Genomic DNA, 12,274 nt, shown 5'->3' on the forward strand with positions numbered 1-12,274 from the left:
GGCCGGAGCTGTGCTGAGGCCTCTGGGGAAAGAGCAACACAATCCATGATATGACCTTCAAGCCCAAGTGTCTCTCTTGGTCCAGATAATGGTGGGATAGGCTACTAGTAAACTGCCAGTCATTCAAAAAGGCATGGATATTTGCATAAGCGTGAAGGGCAGGGTGATCTTGACTTTCTGTCACACTGCGTGAATCAAACTGCGGATACGGACAACGAGTGTCAGAGAACACTGCCAAACAAAAAATGTGCTGCCCAGAGGAACCTTTTATTGCTCAGAGCTTGCTCTTTCATAGCTCAGGAGACTGTTGTTTCTTTTACAGTAGGTATTTTATCTCAGATGTTTCTTCTAAACTTCTTTACTGACTTCAAACATACTGAAAAGCAAAAGTCTCAATTTTCTCTCCTTTTAAGCTCATTGCTATCCACAGCCCTGTTCGGGTGGGACTAGTTTTCCAGCAATGCTGGATTTCATGTCTCCCACGTATGACTGCATGTCAAAGGAATGAAAGTATAGTGTAAAGACAAGAGAAAGAACAAAAGCGCCGTTTGATCATAATTGTGTTACACATGTACACTAGATGAATAGACTAGAATGACATTTACAAGAACATCATCTTAAACTCCAGACCAGGCATGCATTTGCCCAGAGTAAAGGTGTGTGTGCGCTCTCAGCGAGTGATCAGCGGCGTAATGTCACTGGCTTTTATAAGAAATTAATCTTAATGTCACTCTGCCCACATACTCTGAATGTCAGCGCAGTTTAATTGGCTGCTCAAATGGCACCATTGTTTGTGTCCAAAGGCAACATGAGATACGGACAAATAAGGAAACTAAAAAAAAAAAACTCTATATTGGGCTTTTTAGTGAAGCGTCACACTCCACTGACTCGTTGCTGCTGAGGTGAATGTTTTGATGACAAAACCGAAAGGAAAATGTCACTGCTGCTATGATTAAAATAGAGGTCACATGCTGCTTCCAAGAGTCTATTTTTATTAGTATTTGTAGTAGTAGTTTTTTGCAGTAGTAGAATTATGAATAATTATTTTTATGTTAACCAAATCAAGTGTTAGCAATCAGGCTAAACAAATGCTGCAGCCTTGTCAGACCGTCAGCTAAACCAATTATTTTTTTAATCAAAGTTTTACATGTAGTCATGGCAGTGCCTTTAAAACAGTTAAGAGCATCAGGCCTGAAGACTGCAGGATCAATTTGCAGTGAGACTCCAATTTCCACCTTTCCAAAACAATTTCAAGTTTCCACAGCTGTAGGTTAATGGCACCCAAAAAGTCACTTAGCCGTGACAGTTACCTGTCATTTCCAGTATCCATAAATGTGAATTAAACACAGCATGCCTTTATTTAATCATGTAAGGAAGCTTGGAACAAATATTATTTATAGAATAAAATGTCCTGGACTGTATTATCAACTTAACATAGACTATGTAGGAAATGAGGTGGGAGTGTGAAAGGGCCCAGTCTTTACATCTTCAGTACCAGACTATATATAGACCAGTACAGCCAATACTGAGGCCTACACCCACATCAGACAGTCACCTGAAAGAAACACATAGTAGAAAACACACATTTTACAAAGTCGTTTAAAAGACTCAGCATTACAAAAATATACTGAAAACAGGCTCATGTGCACTGACACAAACACTCCCATTGCCAGCAAGAGTTGTTGGATTAAACAAAGCAGACCTGAACCTGTCAAGGGGAACAACGTGGTGGCTGTGAGAGGAGAACATTTCCTGTTAAGTCTCCGACACACACACTCCTGTCACACAGCTGAACAGCTCCTCTCTACTCGAACCATATACAGGCATGATGGGAAGCCTTTGCCTTTCATGGGAGAGAAAAGGTTGGAAGGAAGAGGGGGAAGAGAGAGAACGAAAGAGAGAGAGAGAGCGAGAGATAAGTCTAATCAGCCAGGACTTTTGTCATGTGTTATTTTCCATGCTCATATCAATCACGTCACACAGAAAGGAACTGATGTGAGAGGTAGGCGAAGGGAGAGAGGAATACATGAGTAAAGAAAAGGCCTTTTTTCCATGCATTCTTCTGGTTTACACAGTCCATCCAGGACTTTGCAACCTTGAAATTCAACCAATGCATTATATGCAATACCTTTTTGGATTGTTGTCATAACTCTGCAGTATTTTCACATTTAAAACATAAACTCGGGGGAGAAATACAGCATTTAATTGGACTTCTTCTTCTCTGCCTTTCTTCTCTTCTCTAGCTTGTTTCCTAATCTAGTGGTCTAATAAACCTGTCATTGTATATCACAAATATTTTTGACTTTGCTTGTGTTCCTCGCATCTGTTAAAATGGATACATGTAAATGTAAGAGCAATCGCAGCGATAATAATAATAATAAAAGTTTCTCCTGGCCTGACTGACCCCTGTTGAAATGATGCTGGCGTTATTAACTAGCTTAACCAGCAGGACTACACTGGTCAACCAGCTTCACCAGAAACATCATGCTGAGCTTTACCATCAGCTTTACCATCTAAGTATTGTTAGCAAGCACTTGTTTTCCAAGCTGTTCCATCGGCTAACCAGCATAAACCTGCTGGTGAAAGGGATTCCTGGATTCCCCTGTAGACTTCTTAACTAGCTTAACCAGCAGGTCTACCTGTTCTACCAAGTTTTTCTGATGAACAACATCACTTTTGCTGGTTCAGAAGGCAAACCAGCACCAAATCAGCAGCCTGGATTCCTTAATTCAAGTGCAGCAGCTGCTCTGTCTCAGCAAGATTTGTGACTTAACCATGACACAGAGCAGATTCTTCTGGCCTATAGGACGATCTGCTTGACTGCACTTTAGGAGTTTGCTCTCCACGCTGCAACTCTGGGGAACAGTGGCAGACTCATTATAAATGGATGACAATAACTGCTGCCACGCATGCACATTAGAACTGACATACCTTAATGGAGGCAGTTAAAAAGCCACAACATTTTAAACAAGTTATGGGAATTACAACTGCCTTATTGATTTGCGCTCACAGTAAAACAAGTGGCTTCACTTGTTACAGCAATGATGAGACATGATTGCACAGATATGGAAAAGGAATGAGCGGTGCACGACAAAAATAACCAAACGAAATCTCATTATATATGTGCATGTCAATGACGCAGGAGTGGAGGAACAAAATCGACTGCTGTCCTGTGATGGATGACTTACTCTAAGCCACGGTCTGTTGCATGTATGTGCAGTTTTGCAGGTCAAAAGGGCCTAGAAACGAGACAAAAGTGTGCGATGTCTTCTCAGTGAACACAATTCAACCTGACAATCCAAGCAGGACTTTGGCAATCCAGTGAGGGAAATCCTACCATTTTGTAACTTAAATCCCCATTTGCCTCGAACTTCCACGGCGAAACATCTGCACTCAATTCATATAGTTTGATTAAACATATCTTTCCCCAAAGTTTCCCACAATGCTGCAATCACTGTACTTTCTAGTTTAAGGCTAGTCCAACAAACAGAAATCCAATGGTTGTTGGGTTTTGTTGGATCAGTGTTGGCCCCTTTGCTGTCTTTTATATTATCTACCAATAAAAGGTGAACACTGATACGTTAAAGTCTCGAAACAGAAGCAGTGAAAGATCTTTTCTTCCATATTTCGATGTTCATCTGAGTGGGACATTATGGGGGTAAAAAAGGTAGGGCGGGGACTTGGTTGTATCCATCCGTAGTTAATTGGATTTTGAAATGTAGGCATTGAACTCAAAAGTGGAGCCAGATGAATGTGAGCTTCAATTATTTCCAAATGATCGGAGAAGTCCTCCATACGTCACCAGAGAAGTCTGTAATTTGCCCCAGTAACATGCTGTTGCACCATGCAACATGCCGTTGTACTAAAGGTAATTTTTTCCCCCACATTTTCATGGACAGTGTAGTTTGTACAAAGTACAGGTATATATCAAAGTATCATGGCATATATCAAAGTGCAATGGATGCTCTATCACTGTACCATGTTTTTTTGTAAGTTGCATGGGTTGTTTCACCGACCATAGTCTACATTTCCCTCTACAATCCTGTTGAGAAAATAATGTACCTTCCCATCAGTCATCTGAGGCTGAGTTTCCCAGCTGCCCTTCCTTGGATTCACAACCATCCATCTCTTTAGCTGCTGCCTGGTGAGCCACAGCAAGAGGCCAGTTTCTATCTTCCTCTCTCTTCAATCTCTTTCTGTGCTCTCTTTCTCTTTTTGTGTAGAGTGAACAGATGGAGCGCTGGCATCAGCAGTAAGTCAAGAGCCCACAAACAGGTAAATGGGACCGCAAGGAATCTGACTTTACATAGTCAAAACCGCCTTGCTCTAATGTTTAGTGTGGATGTAAGGGATATTTGTGCTCTTAAAACTGGGGACCATTTGGTTTTGGTATGTCTGGCTGTGATATAGCCTGAAAAATTAAATTAGTCATTCGATGAATCTATATTTTTCCTCTTCACCAGACTTGGGTCTTGTTTCAGGATGATAGTCAATCCAATTACAAAAAGTAATATGATTACAATTTACATACATTTACAAGCAGGGGTGAATTCTCTAAAAAAATTGCCTGGGCTTTCTTGATCAATGCTGAAAAAATCCTGCTTAAGCTACTACTGTAGCTGTGTTTTGGAATATGTTAGCTGTTTTTTTAATGGTCCAAGCTGACCATCCTGATGCAATTACAAACCAGACAAGCTACTGGGTGGACATACTGTAACAGTAAAATGTTGTCAAACCGTATCTTGCCACATAGTGGCCTGGAACCAGCTAATGATAGTTTGGACTAGTTAATGTCTAGCTTGAACCAGCTAATGACCAGTTTGGACCGGCTAATGACAAGCTTTAACCGGCTAAGGGCCTGTTTGGATTGGCTAATGAGTAGCTTAAAGTAGCCAATGACCAATTTGGATCAACCAATGACTAGCTTGAACCAGCTAATGACCAGTTAGGATCAGATAATGACAAGGTTGAACCAGCTAATTACCAGTTGGACAAGATATAATTCAGTTACCATGATGTAAAACATAACTATCATCTTAAACTGTATTTTTTTTTTTTTTTTTTACTGGTCAGGCAGGTATAAAGCATGATGCACTCTTAAAAATGTCATCTTTGATTACTGGCATCGGCCTTCTCCCTTCATCTTCACTCTTTCCGTTATCTGTCTCTTCTGAACGTTCCTCCACCCTCGTTCTCTCACTCTTTCATTAGCTGTCACACAGAGATGTTCCCCTGAGAGCTGCAGATAAAAGCTAGTGAGCGTAGAATGTTGCAGGGACCTTCCCGTAACCCTGTGGACCATTATCAGTGACAAGCTTTCATCCTCAGACCTGCTCTCACCTCGCCCGAGGCCCAAGAGTCTCATTCTCATCGTAAATACCACACTGCTTAAGCCTCCCAGAATCAGTGAGGCCACAAGGTTAACAGAGCAATGGGTGGCCATCTTTTTTCTCTCTGCTCTTACCAAGGGTGGAAATCAAATGGGGGCTGAAAGTAAGTCCTAGAGGTTTGGTCATAAATACAAGGCTTTACCTTCTCTTCATATTAGATGCTAGGACTAATGGCCCCGTGCTGTGACATAAATGGCTACTGTTTATCACTGGGGACAGGGGCTTCCACATTTATCAGGCACGCTTAAATAACTCCTATGATCCCGGGAGGTCAGCTTTGACCCTCTGTACGGGTTCAATGACCAGGTGACAAAAATCAGATTTTGGGTTATCTAAGGTGATCACTGTTAACAAGCATTTCATCAGCATTTGATGTGACGGTGAATCTTAATTCATTTCTGATTCATTCAGTTGCCACAACAGGTCTTGACAGGACTTGAACCAATTTAATCAGACAGATGAGAAAGCTAGCCATCGCATCACTGCATTTAAAATAAAAGGATATTTCTAAGGGTCCCTAAATGGGTCAGTCATTAAGAGCAGCAGATAGACAGTGTGCCAATAAAGAGTCGCCTTTCGGTAAGTTATCCTGTCTTTAGAAAGGAATGGGACGCACATCTGAATAAGAGGGGGGTTTGATTGCTTTTGCTTTTAAGTCTTGATTTGGTGAATGAGAAACCTGATTTGGAAGATGAGAGGATGAAAACAGAGGGACTGAGAGAAAGTTGGCATCTCCTAGATTGCACTGCTCAGGCAGAGAGAAGGTCTTGCTGTGCCAAGGAGAAAACACAGTGAGCCATGCCAAACCTTCTCACATCTGGGACTGAGAGTAACAGGGCTGAGTACACTCGTCCCCTCCCATCAACCATTTCTACTCATACTATAGACATCTGGTGTCCAAACCGCACAATGAATCCTCATCCCAGACTAGGACTCAAAGCCAACACTGGGTCATTTGATTGGCTGAGGGTGGACCAGGGCATTCTGATGATTCACTCCCACCAATAAGGCAGTATGATTCTGAAGGGTCTCATTGGAAGGCTAGTTGTTATTATAAATGAACCAGGCATGAAAAAAAAAAAAAATCATATACAGAGAAGCAATGAACCAATGAAAAGCTCTCTCTGAGGACAAATGCCATAAAAAATTGACAGCGTAAGCCAAGCATACCTCATTTTACTCAGACATTCTCACACACAAATGACTGTCAATTTACACATTTAGTAATTTTGTGAACTTTGAATCATTCTCCACTGACAGTGATGAGCTTCAAAAATTCCTCAAGGGGTGAATAGCTTCAGCAGTAATTTCTTTGAAATTACATTGCCATGCAATTTATGTTCATTACTCTCTCCTTCTACATAGAGGCGGCAATTGTTCAAAGAGTTGTTTTGCTGCAAATGGAATTCCTGGTCAAATCATCCGGAAGTTTTCATCATTCCACGTCAGTCATTTCAAGTTTTTCCATGATTAACGCATTATGATGATGATGAGGAGGAACGACAATCTGCCTGAAGTCTGTGCACGAATTCATCTTGCAAGAGAGCCTACTTTCTTATGACATGAAAGAAGGTAAATCATTTTATCTATTTATATCTCAGTTCAGGCTAAACTCATACCTTATCAAAGTCTGCAAGTCCCAACTAAATCAGATTAATTTATGATAGGTCCAACTAAACTAAATACAATCCATATTTCATAATTGGAAGAAGTCTGGGAAGAAATACTACATCAGATTCCCACAGGTAATGATGAACATCAAGCTGAGTTTTGTATTTTTTAATGATAAAAAAGCATGTATATCCTGATCACATATGAATTACCACATGCTATTTAAAATAAAATAAATTTTATATATATATATAGATATTTTTAAGTGAACTTGTTTTGCTTTCTATCATAACCTTCAAGCTTCTTCACCACTCTCAGCAATCCTGCCCACTACACAAATAGATTTACCATATATGCCACCAAATCACATGTGGATTCACCAATCATAGCACTGATTCACCAACCTGAACACTAATTGCGCTTGTAAACAAATCTCTCTCAACACTGAGAGACAAATAGTTAATTAATTTGTTCTTTGGTGTCTCTCCGTGTTGTCTTATGCTAATCTTTTCATCACCACTCTGTATCATTTCGTTATCATTCACTTCACAATAATCCTGTGGTGAAGCAGCAGCCGGGGTTGTGTGCTCTGCTGAACCTCCCCAACCCCACACTCCTGTAGATTGGTCCAAGGCAAATACAATCAGATTGATTCGGAAGTCGCTGAAGTAGAGAAAAACACACGCACAGATGTACTTGTACTTACGCACAGATGTACTTGTTTAGGCTGGATTACGCTCCATTAAGTGAGTGTGAGGACAGAGGTGACCTGCCACCCTTCCCACAGTGTGTCTAAGTGATGGAACATTACGGGTGCTGTTTGCTGTGTGTTGGGATACTTGAAAGAACATCAGATAAAAAAGTAGCCCAAGTCACATATACAATGCAGAGAAATACAGTGGTCACTCCTCTTCTGAGTGCTTAATTCATATCTGAATATACAGAGTACAAAACATATTTCTTCAATCAATATTTTTGTCTTCTTTTCTAGGACAATTTTTTTATTTGTTAATTTTTTACTATTAATTACTTTTATTAATTATTAAACACTTTTTTTTTTAGCACAAAGTCCCTCCAGCAGGAGTTATTCTCTATATCAGTGTCACTGTTTCAGCACTCCAGGAAACCCCTCCATTGTACTCTTGAGTTTTCTTCCGGGAACAAACACGTCACAACATTCCTCATTTAAATAATAATTCCCACCCACAGTAAATGCAAAATAAAGGATGAGACCTGGTTGAGGTTTTTTTTGTTATTAGTGTGTTGAAACTGGCGTTTATGGTGTCGACATCTATCGTTTGTAATGTAAATTCACATATAATGGCACATATAAATTCCCATTCCTTCATCATTTCCTCCATAGCATAAACTCCCTCCTCCAACCCCACCCAACCGAACCTTTAATCATTCTGACTATTTTTTTTTTTCGTACAGTTCAATACATTGCAAGCTTTTCTATCATGCATTTGTATTTTTACAACTCATGTAATTGAGAATTGTAATTATGTATGGTACAGAACCATACCGCCAACACTAACTATATGCTATAATTGTAATAAATTGATATACTTGGCAAAGTGGTCCTGACTGAAATGTCCCTATAAGCCCACCCATTTTGGAGGCCCATGCAAATGGCAAATCCAGCTCACTCTCTCTGTTTAGAAACACCGCAAAAAGAGTTTGTTTCCAAAAATACAGCATTTTGCTTCTGGTTCAATAAATGGAAATATAAAAGCTGTTAAAATGACTACAGGGATTTCTCTAGCAAACTGAAGACCTTGCTGTTTTAACTCATGTGTGGTGGTTTTTAAGAATTATGAAATGAGTGAACAAACAGCGCTAAACAAAATGTTCCAGTGTTCTGCACTAATTCATTTAGTGGTAAATTGCACCGTTGTGAATGAATCCCCCGGGGCGTCTCTCCATGAAGCTAATTGAGCACTTGAGGAGCTCAAACTTGCAGCTACTCCTGATTAATGTACCTGTGACCATTTGTAAGAAGGAGAGATCTGAGAGAATATGAATGAGTCGGAGTGCGGTAGGAAAAGAGGTCATTCAGACTGTTAAGAGACAAATTAGCATTCCTGCTAATCGCACAAAGAGGAGGACAGGGAGACGGAGAGCTCTCGGAGGCGCTATCATTAAGAATTGCTAAATAGCTTTTCATTAGCGCGTGAAGCGCCGAGGTCCGTGTATCTGCACAGGCGACCAACTGAAAAGACTGAACTCTGTGACCGAAGAAATGTTCTGGACTGGCAACTGCCCTGAGAAACGAGCGATACGATCGCTTTCCCACCGAGGGACATTTCGTTATCGCACCATCATTACAAACGGCTCGTTGCAACACAAAGAAAGCCAGGAACCAGCGCACAATAAAGTCTTTACTCACGTCTGCACCCTGCCTCTATAATTTATTTAACTATTTACTGTGGTTAATGATGTTACTTTTAAAGATGTAATTACACACTCCTCACACACTATATTTTCCTGCAAATAAGGAAGCGGCTTAGTCGGAGAATAAAATTAGTCAGCCAGCGGAATAGACACAATAAATATGGAGAAAAAAAGGATATAACCCTAACTTTTGTATGAATATAACTTCAAATTTTGTATAGATAACAGAGCTATAAAATGAATGTCAATAGCATAACAATTGGTTTTGGAGGAATTTGATTAGAAGTGTTTGAGTTTGTATTGAGACGTCTGACAATAGAGACAAAAACAAAAAAAGTCTCCATTAGCCAAGAAAACAAGTAAGATACAACACCACAAAAATGACTTGCTTCAATGAAATTACTGTACAAAAATACAAATGTTAAGAATTTTTGCAGTGAAGACAAAAATATCTCCTTGATGTCAAGGAGAGACATTTGAGATTTGCCTTTTCTATTTGGCGAAAGCGTGAATATCGAAGAATTTAGATCTTTTTGTCTTTGTCTTGCATTCATTCTGATACATCTCTGGATAAATGTCAGCGGGAGTTCAGCATCTTAAGTTTGTTTTGTTAGTACCACAGCTGAGATGGAGAAAATATGGAGCAAAGAGAAGAGAAAAACACAGAGGAACATCAAAGGTCTGCTCCGAATTAAAGAAAAACCCATGTTCTCTGAAGAACCCCCAGAGACAGGCAGAAGAACGGAGCGATGTGACTGTAATATCTGATATTTAGGTGAACGGAGAGGGACTAAAACACATACACACACAAACATGGCTCAGCTCTTTTTTGAAGGGCTCAGCTTTTGTCCTCTAATGAAACAGTTCCAGCACACCAACCACAGAGACTATCTGTGTTTGTGAGAGATGGCCACGTAATTCCTCTACTGTGTATCTGTTGTGAATGGCTCAGCATGAGGCGGCAGGTGCACCAGCACTGTTCATTACGACTGACTGACTGAACTGACAACTCACACTTAACTGAGACACGCACACACACACACACACACACGTATACACTCTTTGTTCTCCCTGTTTATATGATTGAAACTGTAAACATCACAATCAGTTTTTAGGTGGGTAGCTTTCTCACGCTATGCAACTATGCAAATTTAGGACCACAAAATTACCTTTTTAAACCTCAGATCAATGAGGAGATGATAATATATGTATATGCAATATCTAGGCTAAGTTCCAAATAGCATACTAGAATCACTGTACTATAATTAGTACAGTATACAGATTGCATGATGTGCACAGTACGTAACTATTCTGTATGCAGACAACCTGCTACGTTTAGCAAAAAGTGTAATGTACAATAGGGCTCACTATACAGTGTCACAAATGAACTGGAGATAATATTTGACACTATATTTACCCATTACACTGGACTGCCAAAAGTTAAAACATTTTACACAAATATGCCATGAAATGCAAAATAAGCATTTTTACGTCCTGCATGATAACTAGATGCCATTTGAATAATTGAATATGCAATGTGATGAGGTCATGTGACAGTAATGTTGCATACTACAGATTCAAGAGCGTGTTGTTAGATAATGTATGCTGTTCTGTTTCACATAGTATTTAAAAAATACTAGGCAGTAAGTGGCATGCTTAGGGTTCAACAGGGTTTCCTAAATGGGGATTCGTGAGGGAACTGCAAGGGGTTTGTGAGTTGATGTAAAGCTAATATATATTTTTTAACAGAATGTTGCAGTGTTTATCATAAATTATTTATATGTGCACATCATTTTTAAAAAATTCATGTGCACTTGTTATCCTTAATCATAAACCTTAACTCCCCCTCCCCCTCCAAACGGCATCTGTTCTCTTCATGACGTGTGTCTCGGTGGAGGGTGAGACTGGATATCCTCCACAAACTGCAAACTGGCAGTCAGGTATGAGAATGATGAGAAAAAATATGAAAAATATGAGATGGGAGGAAAATGTTTTGCTTTCCCCAAAAACTTTGCGTTCACTCACAAAGAACACAAAAGTTTTACACAAAGTTTCTCGGGGGAATGCAAACATTTGCAAGAGAAGGCAAAAGCACTGACTTAATATTTTTCCTCCCATCTCATATTTTTTTCCACCACCATGTCCACTTAGGACACTGAGCGTAAGCCTTCATTCAGTTAGCAAAGCCCAACTTCCTGGATCCATCAAATCCAGAGGATGAAATCAAGTCCTGCCCTACATTTTCTTTTCTCATTCCAGAAGCCGTTTCATTTGATATACATCACAATAGGGAAGAAAAAGACATAACTTCAATTTCATGTTGACTTCAAATATTATTTTCTTTACAGTACATCTGTAATTTACAACATTAGTATATTTTTGTCTTCATTTTTATAATTAGAGTTAAAACTAATAATAATAATTATAATAATAATAATAATACAGACCCTAAAAGAGGTCTTGGTTGGTTTCAGCAGCAGCAATATAAGACGTTTTCTTATGAGAGGATGTCATGTTTTTGTTAAAATCGCCATATATGACAAAATAATTGATAAATATTGTTTAGTGCTAAGTTGTGTCGCCCAAACAAAATGAAACATTTACTGAAAAAAAAAAAAAAAAAAAAAGATTAAGGGCCAGATTTACTAAACAGGGCAAAAAAATGAGTGCGCAATCCCATAAAAGTGCGAGTGGAAAGTTCTGTGCTTGATCTACTGATGATGCGCAAATTAAAGAACACAGACGCGGCCGGATCATTTCCATATAATGACCAAAGCAGTCAATCAAGATAAGCCCATATAGTCACAAACAAGCAGAGCCAATGATAATCAGGTGCGAGTGATCTACAACAACACTGGCGCAAAGTAGCTTAAGACATG

At 39.5% G+C, this 12,274-nt stretch overlaps 1 protein-coding gene across 5 annotated transcripts in view; it reads right to left on the minus strand.

The window, feature by feature from the left end:
• The window catches only part of clmpb (CXADR like membrane protein b), an 86,663-nt gene that overhangs the window by 45,395 nt on the left and 28,994 nt on the right, over positions 1-12,274 (minus strand). The window lies entirely within an intron of this gene.

Source organism: Scardinius erythrophthalmus (assembly GCF_964197995.2).
Source record: "Scardinius erythrophthalmus genome assembly, chromosome: 8".
NCBI classification, from domain to species: Eukaryota; Metazoa; Chordata; class Actinopteri; order Cypriniformes; family Leuciscidae; genus Scardinius; species Scardinius erythrophthalmus.